The sequence below is a fragment of the Dreissena polymorpha genome, chromosome 4 (genome assembly GCF_020536995.1).
Source record: "Dreissena polymorpha isolate Duluth1 chromosome 4, UMN_Dpol_1.0, whole genome shotgun sequence".
NCBI classification, from domain to species: Eukaryota; Metazoa; Mollusca; class Bivalvia; order Myida; family Dreissenidae; genus Dreissena; species Dreissena polymorpha.
In genome coordinates, this window is record NC_068358.1 from 132,348,974 (window position 1) to 132,360,150 (window position 11,177).

The 11,177-nt window shown below is 34.0% G+C and overlaps 1 long non-coding RNA gene across 2 annotated transcripts; it reads left to right on the plus strand.

Annotated features, from left to right (window-relative positions):
* The first annotated feature begins 6,243 nt into the window (after positions 1–6,243).
* On the plus strand, positions 6,244–9,147 carry LOC127876574 (uncharacterized). Of its 2 annotated transcripts, none has more exons than XR_008047930.1 (3): positions 6,244–6,324; positions 7,758–7,873; positions 8,072–9,147. It is a non-coding gene; the product is annotated as an uncharacterized LOC127876574 (long non-coding RNA). The 2 variants fall into 2 exon arrangements; XR_008047929.1 differs by having other exon boundaries at positions 6,292–6,355.
* Positions 9,148–11,177: the final 2,030 nt, after the last annotated feature.

The following is an 11,177-nucleotide window of genomic DNA, read 5'->3' on the forward strand; positions in this document are numbered from 1 at the left end:
TTTGGTGGAAAATACACTTTCGAAAAAATGACTGTAGCTTAAATATTTTAGCAGTTTAGGAGTTACGCACCCGGAAGGAATGCCACGGACAATTGGATAGACGGACGGACAACTGCAAATGCACTCTGAGGGGGGGGGGGCATAAAACATAAAAATCAATGCATGTTAAAACATCAATGCATATTAAGACAACTGAAAATTAAAATTATGTACAGTACTTACTGTCAAGAATTTTTTTGAAGTTTGAAGAAAGTTTGGATTTCAATTCTTTCTAGTCGAAAATCACAACTTTTCTTGCCGACCGCCAAGTCAAATATGGTTACTGACTTCTGAGTAAGACTCGTGTGCAAAATTCCCGCCTTTTTAAAGCGGCACGTTATCAAAGAAAAAATCGGAAACTTCAAAGCTTTGTCGGCTTCTCAGCAATATGACGTCGGAACGACAAATCAACTTTACAAAGTAATGTTTAGGAATACAGTCACACCTGTCTAAAGCAGCCAGTCAAACATCCTTATTTTTGGAGAGATATATTCATTTAAAAGAGCTCAAAATCTCTTAAATCGGATTTTGGTGAAAATACACTTTCGAAAAAAAAAGTTTTAAAAATTTGAAAATTGTTATTAATGATCTCCACGAAAGTATCTGGCCCGCCCGGGAATCGAACCCAGGCCGCCTGCGTGCCAATCTGACGCGCAACCGACTGAGCTAGCCGGCGAAACAGTTACTCAACCAGCAAAATCCATGTAAAGTGTGGTTAGGTTAGCTGTTTCTGTTACTGCTAGTTACGACGACGACGACGACGACGACGACGACGATGATGATGATGATGATGATGATGATGATGATGATGATGATGATGATGATGATGATGATGATGATGATGATGATGATGATGATACTTTTGTCACTTCCAATATTAGGTTAATACAATGTATTTGAGTTTGAAAAAAAGTTTACACATCGGCAGACTATTTCATTTATTAAGAAATACATAATTTATGTACCATATACGTAGGCCATTTTCATTTTTATGAGTTTTTTTGGTATGTACCAGATACGTTTTGGCGAGCATAGAAAAACTTATTCCAACCGAATATGGTACAATGTTTGTACCATATTCGGTCGAAAATTGTACCATCTTCGGTCCGAGTATGGTACATTTGTACCATATTCGGCCGAATATGGTACAAATGTACCATATTCGTTTTTGTACCAAATACGGTCCGACAGACCGTCAATGGAGCATTTCAATCAGCAGACAAGTTTCAATGATATTTACAGATATCTTCATGTCTTTTAAATTTCCGCCAAGTTATTTCATCCCTTCATTTTTTTGAAATGGCAGGACAACAATATACCTATGTACAGGAATATGACATAGGAAGCACGGACTTGGCGCGTCGCATTATCTCATAATTATGAATATTCCTTTCTTCAAATTAATCTCGAACCTTTTCCTATAATGAGTTCCGTTCTGAGAAAACTGGTCATAATGCATATGTGTAAAAAAAGTGTCATCCCAGATAAGCCTATGATATCCGCACAGGCTAATCCGGGACGACACTTTCCGCCTAAACTGGATTTTCGCCAAGAAGAGACACCATTTAAACGAAAAATTCCATAAAAGCGGAAATTGTCGTCCCTGATTAGCCTGTGCGAACTGCACAGGCTAATCTGGGATGACAATTTACGCACAAGCATTATGCCCAGTTTTCTCAAAACGCGACTCTAATGACACGGCCATTGAGCAATCATAATTACAAATTCGATCTTTTCCCTCAAATGTGACCTTGACCTTAGAGTGTGAATGACACGTCCGCTTATGATGCTGAATAATTCCGCTAAGTAATTTACAAAATCTGAATTGAATTTTTTTCACAGTGATTACGAAATGGGATGGACGAAGGAATGAATGGAAGAAAATGCGCACCCCCAGAGTTTCCAACTGGTTTCATCTTCAACCGACCATAATGTAAAAGCTAAATATCGACAAACTCGAACAACGTTTATTGTTACTTATGCAAATTCCAAACCGCAAGCTAAGTAAACACTCCTTTGGACTGAAAACACACGTCCTTGTCTGAATGTATACGTCTTGCTTTGTCAATATTTGGTAATCAAAACGCGAACATGAATTAATTAATATTTTAAACACTTACGGTTTTTTAAATTCGCAGCGGGACCTGAACATCAGTTCTGATTGCCATAGATCAATCCAGATTCTCTTTTTCGGTTTATTCATTTCATTTCAACTCGTTTTTGTCTACCCTAAAGCTCCGCGTGAATTTGCTCTTTATCTCGGATTTTTATTTATTCGGAGTTTAAGCCATGCATGAAGTTTTTTAAAATGAAATATTAACAAGTATTTATGAATGTTTGATAATCCCAACGTTTTTAAACGCGTGGGGAAATTGAATTGATCTCCGCTTTATTTTTGATAGGACCATATTTTCTCCTACACTAGAACCTTGAAACTTGATAATTATGAGCATATGTGCGACGGTGACGAAATTTTGATCTGACCTCTGGGTCAAAAGTTATGGGTAAATAAATGGGTAAAATGGGTAAAAATACTCGGTTTACTTACAACATGCGACGCACATGATAACAACTTTTGACCCAGGGGTCAGATCAAAATTCCAAATAGTGCACCGTCGCACATATGCTCATAGCTACCATGTGTGTATGTTTCAAGGTTCTAGTGCTAATAGTGTAGGAGGAGATGGAGGAGAATGGGGGTTGGGGTGGGGCCCAAAATTTTGTTTTAACATAACTTCTTTATTTATTCACCAATTAGCGTGACGTCACTTTTATACTGAACATCTCTTCTTTCAACACGGGGACGACAGAATTCCATCGAATTTCTGAACCAATATGTCGTCTATTTAAAAGTTTACCAGTCGTGAAATATTTAGCACGACTTTGAAATAGTGTTTACAAAAAGTCGTGTCGCGCTCGACACTATTCGTACTTGTGAGAAAAATGTAATAATCAGATGATTGTCGATGTGTCAGACCTGATGTGACAGACTTAAATCATTGCATATATATTAAGAACATGCCATACGAACCTATTTGTTTCAATAACTGTTAAAGGCCTAATATTTTGGTGAAAACATGCATCACTTACATAAATATCGATGCACCGCGCAACACTGATTATAAACACCGTATTTATATTCCGTGTAACTGAAATTCGTGGCACCGCTAACTTTTGCACATGGTTTTAAATGATAAGCTAGAACGAGCCATCGTGAGCTAAATTTATTTACGATAATCTTCCATTTATCACAATTACATGTCCCAGAATTGATCTCGAAAATGATGGCATGCTTGCACCAAAAATGGTTCACCGGTATCGATTGTCTTGCTTTACAGTACGTGGAGGGCACATGTTTAAGTCTCATGTTTCAATTTATCAACATGTATATTGTTGTTGGTTGTAAAATACAATCATTATTGATAATTATTTTTTATTGATTTCAGATTCATAATCCGTAAAAAATTGTCCAGCTACGATTATGGAAAGGTATAAGCAAATAATTGTGTAAAACTAACCGAAGGAAATAATAACTTTAGTTATGTATAGAGTGTACCGCGTGATGTTGCATTGGTTAAATTTACTAAAATATGAATTTGGTGTTTGTGGCCAAAACCAAAGATATATACCAAAGATGCTCTCAACTACTTTTATCAGAAACAAAGGGGCTACAATTATAAAAAAAACACAACTTTTTTGAGACTGTCTATAGATTCTTGTGAGTGCATGTCTCCCTAGACAAGACATAACAGCGCGGCCCGTTTTAACGAGATGTAAAGGGTTCGAATCATATATAGTTATTTCCGTCACGTATTAAAAAACACCATTGAAAACCAAATAGTTTCAAAGTACATTGCTTTGAAACCGTTTGTACACTTGTTTACCATCGTGGTTCAAATTATGAAGCAATTATTTGACTTTTTTTAAAAAATATTTTGCTTTATATTTGTTAACAATTATGACCCCAAACTTACCACAATTTTTCTAATTAGAATAGGTTTATTATACTTTCAAGCACTGAGAATAGTTGAGCACACTGTCTTTCGACAGCTCTTGTGGTATAATACAAGCCTTTGGTGCTATATTTTCAGATCTTGCTGGAACGTGCGATGAGTGGCGTAGATAGTGATGAATTGATGCCTGATGATACAGTTTGTTCCCTTAACAACGACACATGTGTAGATGATCTGTCAGCGGAAACTTGTTGTTACATACCAAATGAATAAAGTAACAAAAGTCATAGCATAAATTTGCCAAGTGTAATTTTTGAAGAAAACCTGGTACTAGCTGTGTGACTTTTTCAGTCATGTTTTCTTAACTGCTATTTTGAAATTATTTCTTTCTTGTTGATCGTGCTTTTTTTTTCGTTTGTGTGGAGCATTCACAATATTGTCAAGTAGGCTGGGCGGCACTGATCATTTGGTGTCTCAGTGACATACGTGGAGCTGGTACATGCCGGTTGACGGTCGCCTGGAGATGCGCTGGTATCATCTTCAGCACCGGGAGGAAAAAGTCTCCTTTTCTTGTTCTGTTTTTTGTTTGTTCAAACATAAATTTGAACGTCTCTTCATTCTGAAAGAAGAAATATCAGAATAAAGCGGTGCCAAAAAATCATAAAGATGCGGTGCTTTTACGGACATTGTTGAGCGTTGTGCATACTTCTTTAATATCAGTGTTGAGCGGTGCATACTTACTAACACGTGTAAATGTAAGAATCACAGTTATTTTCAATAAAGCATGTCATAATATGTTGTAAATTGATTCTTTTACAATAAAATACCGTTAAACAAAAAATCCTTCTTTTCAAATGTTTAAAATCTGCTAAAAATACGATTTTTCGCGTCATGAAAGTCACTTCTTTCACGACATGCTCAAATTGTTTTCAATATTTTGAAGTTAATAGCGACTCAATTTTGATGTGGTAAATGGCAATTAGATGAAAAGTATACACTTCGTTCGATGGAATATCTTTTGAATATCAACGTTCCTTCTTTTATCGTATTTTCTTTCATTTCTGGACTCGCCAAAACGTTTGCGGCTATGTTTTTGACAGAAGGAAACGGTGCTCTTGTCAGAAGTATAAAATTTCGACGGTGAGCGGAAAAGTTGTGGTATTCGCCCTATCATCGTGAATTTGCAGGTTGAAATTGTTTATATTCTTTAGATGCGTGGTCGCGTAAAAAGTTAAGTATACATGATTTAATTCGCAATTTATTTACAAAATCGATAACAAATAGAGAAAATATATAGTTGTTTCATTGGATCATAAAATGAATGTAAAATTATTTATTTAAAAAATTAGCGTTTCGATATTCTTATTGCGTTTCGATATTCTTATTGAATCTGTTTCCCCAGAGTATGCTGTTCTATTAATAAATGTTTAGGTGGCGATGTTCTCATTATAGATCTTACACGGCCGAGAAACACTAGCTAGGCCTTGGCAAAGAGAGCTGTTTGAAATCGTGAATGCGTTCATTGTAGACTATTTATTTCAGAAAGCTATGTGGTCAATGATTTATGGAGATTTCTATCAAATTGCCAAATGCAAAATTTGATTTAATTAATTCGGACCTACTGGAGGGAAACGTCCATTAAATTCCATTGGCTTTCTGAGTAGTTTGTGATAAGTCAAATGGGACATTAAACAGCTACGCCGAATAAGTAGCAGAGAAATGATCATGACACAAAAGGTTTTGGTTACAATACTAAGTCTAGCCTTACAAAAATTTTAATAACTCCTATACAAGTTCATGTTTATTAGCGTTATTAAAAAAATCAGTAGGTAATCGACAGGAGTGTATTGACATTTAAAGGGACATTCTCACAAAGTTTCGTTTTTTTAAAAACATGTGTAATGTTATGTTTTTAACTAACACATATTTAATATTTTGAAATGTGTGAACGCTATTTTACTTATACAATTGTATAAAACAATCGATAGAAAAGTAAAACTTACATTTTTTTAAATATATTTATTCCCGAAATCAATTTAAGGTTAAGCATAAGGGATTCGGTCGCGAATCCATTTGGCTGTTCTGGTCTTAATTTTTATTGTTATACTTATTGCTGTTTATTTCAAATGTTTGAATATTTAAAAAATGATAACATAAAATTTATGAAGAAATATATAACATGACTGTGCTTTTAGGTAAAGTGGCAAATCAGCGTCGACCATATAGTCAATCGGCCGTTGTAACTGATCTGCATTCATGTGTCAAATAAGAACTGCAATGCTCACCATGAGAGGTTATTCAGCATTTTGTGCAATTTTGTTCGTGATTATTGGTGAGTTTAACAATTTTGTGCGTGATTATTGGTGAGTTTAACTGCAATAATTTAATCAACGCTTTACTAATCACATTGTGATCGGGACTATATTCTGTTTAATATGAACAAAGAGAAAATTACGGTTTCGGTAGGCTATTGAACTATTAAACACGATTGATTCGACAAATTCTTTCGATTGATCAAGATGGATAAAAAAACATAATAGGAGAAAACCAACACATTTTGCTTGTATTATAAGTTTTTAAAAAGACCTGTTTAGTGACAACAATTTAGCAATTACTCAAAAGCATTATATATGTATCTCTGATAGTTGCTCTGTTACAAAGTAACTGTGCATGTTTGTAATACGTAACGTTGTTGTCATTTTAATATGAAGCGTAATGTGTATAGTTATGCGCATAGCAATGCCCATATGAATGTTTGTTTTCACTAATGTAATCTGTTTGCTAGCAATTAAACTTATGATTGAGTTCTAGCTTCATCATAATTGGGAATGTTATATTTTTGTTAGGTTGATAGTTGCAACATTCATTGTAGATGTATGCATTTCCTAAGCGTTAGTATTTGTAATAGCCAGTTAAGCAATTGTTCAAGTTCTTAGTCTAGCTCTGGTACTGCATAATGAAGGTTTTGAAAAAGAAGTTTGATTTTAGTATGATACACATGACAGACGTTTGTTGAATCTTTTTAGCGCAGAGCAATGTGGTCTCCATCTGACAGCAACTTCAGTAACTGGCATGTTGTGTTCGTTAACAAATAGTTATTACAAAAGCGAAATTGTTTTGTTCTCCAAACCCACAAGTATTACATTCATTGAAACTTTGCTTATGTTTTCGTGGTGTGCATATCATATTTCCCTTTCCAGACCGCCATTCGGGGGGAATTTTAATTGTTATAAACAAACGTCATAAATGAACTCTATTTGTTTATCATCAAGGATAACTCAAAGACGCAAAACTATTCATTTTTTTCATATTCCAAATATAATTGAAAATATCCCGAGCTATGTTCTCATAGCTTACCATAAAAATACTTAAAGCCAAATCGATGGCTCGTACGTTATGTTAATTGATTTTGAATAAAGCGGAAACTTTAACAAGTCAAAACCTTAATCGTTTGTTTTTCAAATCAGCGCATTATAGGTAAGATTTTCATAACGGAATGTATTTTGTTTGTGTAATTTTTTTATTATCAGTACTCAGTTTAAGTTTGTTGAATACTATATATATATATATATATATATATATATATATATATATATATATATATATATATATATATATATATATATATATATATATATATATATATATCATAATCATAATTACGCACACATTTAAAATTGTCATACATTCATTTTCAAATAAAATCACAAGGAAACTTAATATCCATTCAAAAGATTCTATAATGAACGTTTATCTTTCGTCCAGTTGGGTTCCGATTGTTACGATTGCAATAGTAATCACGCTCGGTGTGCTGTTGACCTGGTGTTGCTGCAGGCGGTGTCGCCGTAATCAGTGAGTGATAATCCAGTACGGATTACCACGTGAGTACATTTTCCATTGTCAGCTAATTTCCGCCAACAGAAATAAAACGAAAGAGAAATTAAATCTATAGGTGTTCTTTGTTTCCTTAATTAAAATCTTAAAATTTTTATTTCAAAATAATTATGGGGACTTATACTTAGACAGCGGTTGTTTAAAACGGTTTTATACGTTGAGTGTTGATTTCGGTCGTTTTTCAGAGAGCACCATACTAGTGGCTCAGCAACAGAACACGAATGTTATGCACGCGGGGTACGACCAGCGATGAAGACCGGGTCAAACGGAGATGAACGAAAAGTGTGGAACATTTCTTAATTCTTTTAAACATCCCTGTGAATATCGTTGCTTTAGACTTCTTATGTGTTTCACTTTTGTTATTTCTAATGATATGTTGTTTTCATTACCATCTCACAAGTCATTAGCACGTTTTCACCAAAATTATCTTCATTCTATGTTGGATCTCTTTTTTAAATGTATCTTAATTCAGTTTCCTATTTAATATATATATATCAATTTACCAGGGTGAAGAATCAACGGGGTTTTCAGGGGTTTACACACGGGCTGGACAGATTGTAAACACGACGTTTAAAACTTTTTTTGCAAATATCTCAAGTTATTGAAATACATTTGCAAAAATCTATAGTGCTTAAAAGACATTTTGTCTTGCAGTTTGAACCGATATCTTAAGGTATAAGAATAAATCCTTGAATACGTCTGAAATCGGTGACAAAATAAAACGTTGCGTGAAACAAAACCGTGTACAATGAATGCAGTAAAATGGATTTTTTAACAAGAACACTTGCTTATTATATAAAGTAATTCTGATGTAGTTCACATTGCCATAAGCAGCATACAAATCTGTCTTTAAACACTGGTGGAAATTCTTAAGAAAACTTGTTTTAAAAAGTTGTTTGAAATAAAGCACCACTTACCGTCGTCTTAAAATCCAGTAAAGTTAAAAGATGGAACCCCGAAAGGTCACGTGATCCTGCACCTTGTTTACGCCGAAATAGAACGATATGAGTGTTCATCAGGATGTCCAAAGTACCATATTCGACCCTACGTATAAACATTTAATCCGATGCTCTTGAAGTTCAGCCGATACAACTAACTATTAATTTAATTATCTGGAAAAAACACCCAACCAAACACAAGTTTCATTACTGAGTGTACATTATTTGGTGGTTCCACATATCATGACTATTTGGCGGATTTCTAGATTGTTAAAATGATTTTAACTGTTAAGATTTATTTCATAATAAAATACTTATCATAATTGTTATTTTGTGATAATGAGCTTTTGTTTAAGCTCTTGTATCTTGTACAGGTACAGTTAAATTCGTTGGTAGCCATAGCACCGTGGCCATTACAAAGGAAAAGAACTTTCGCACGTGCATCTAAAAATTCTGTCCTTTTTAATTACTAAGGACATTATTTAAGAAATATTTGAGCGTAAATCAGATGTAAATCAATGTAAAACACACCATTAAGTTTATGATAATTTCAAACCACAATTTAATGAGATATAAGCATTTAAGTTGTCACACAACAATTATGTTGTTATTAATTTATTATGTTCCGTTTTTATACACTCGTATTTAAGAAAGTCTTTGCAAACGTCAAATATACTTTTTTCATCAATATACTTCTCATCCTTGTTTGATCTCGTCACTTGTATTCCGCTAATTTCTTTTGAAAACTATGCAATCCCATCTGAACTTTCGTTTGTCTTATAAGGCATACGTAACGAGTAAAATAAGTTTCTTTTAAACGAACATCCATTATATGCGGAAAGTGTCATTCCAGATTAGCCTTTGCGGAATACACAGGTTGATTTGCGACGAAACTTGACACACATGCAACACACAGGGTTTGCGTGTGGCTATGATATTAATTTCCTGAAAAGCCAAGTTCTTTCAGTTTATGTATAAAACCTATGTGTCAAACCCTTTCGAAGGCTTTACTAATGTCGCAATAAACGATACAGGTAGATTGTTTTTCATCAAACGATTTACATATTTGGTTATACATGTCATTGAGTTGGTAAACAGTAGAATGACCTGGTAAAAAACCTGACTGATTCTTGTATATAAGATGATTTGTGTGTAGGTAGTTGTTGAGGTATTTGAAAACAACCCTTTCGAATACTTTTCCAACACAGCTTATATGGGAAATAGGTCAATAATTCGAAGGGATAAATTTTTCACCTTTTTTAAAGAGAGGCATATCGTTTGCTTCGTTCCAGAAGGATGGAAATAAGTTTTCATGTATCGATCTGTTAAAAATAATTGTTAGTGGCTTACAAATTGATTTCGATGTTTCTTTGTATAGTTTAAGACTAATACCATCAGGTCTATTAGCTTTTCAATGTCTAAGTTGCATAGAACATCGATCACGTCTTGTTTAGAAACAAAAATGTCGTCAAACGTGTTACGTGTTTTTCGGCGTAATTGTGGTACGTCATGATCGCGTTCATCAATTGTAGATATTAATACAAAATAAGTATTTAATGTATTTGCCTTTTCAATGTCAGTTACCGAATACGATTCATCTGGGTTCACCAGCGGATGGATACTATTAATATTGTGTAATTGTTCATCTCCACTGCCTATTGGCAGACATTAATAAACCGACTCTAATTAACTATTGTTACATGAATAATACTTACTTCTTTCTTACTGTTTATAAACTGTATGTTTATTCAATAACCATTGCTGTTATGTATTTCTTATACACCATTGTTGAAATGAAATGTTGTTAGTGTGTAAAATTCACGTTGTCACTTTGTAAACTATTTCTTGTGTTATAGACGATGTACCATGTACAAGTCTGAAATAAACTATATATCTATCTATCTATTAAAACTATTTGCATTTTCTTTAACTAGCATTTTTACCGTTTTCCAATATTGGCGTGGATTAGATTTTCTAAAATCGTCTAGCCCAATTTCAAGAGTATTAAAAGAAGCATTCTTTAGCATGTTTTTCATATTATTTACTTCGTTTCGTAGATGTTTATATGCTGACAAATCAGAAACTTTACTAGATTTGATAGCATCACGCTTTTGTCTGTCCCTATGGCGGGATGTTTTACGTATTGATGAGTTATACCAGGGACGATCGTTTGGTCGAATAGTGACACCGGAAGACGGAATAAACTGGGTCGCTAATTGAAGAAATACATTTGTAAATCTGAGTACAATTTGGTTTATATCACCCGTGTGTAAAAAGGACCAGTCGTATGACGTTATTGCAGCATTAAGCTCTCTTAAATTCGCATACTGGTAGCGCCATATTTTTCTTTTGT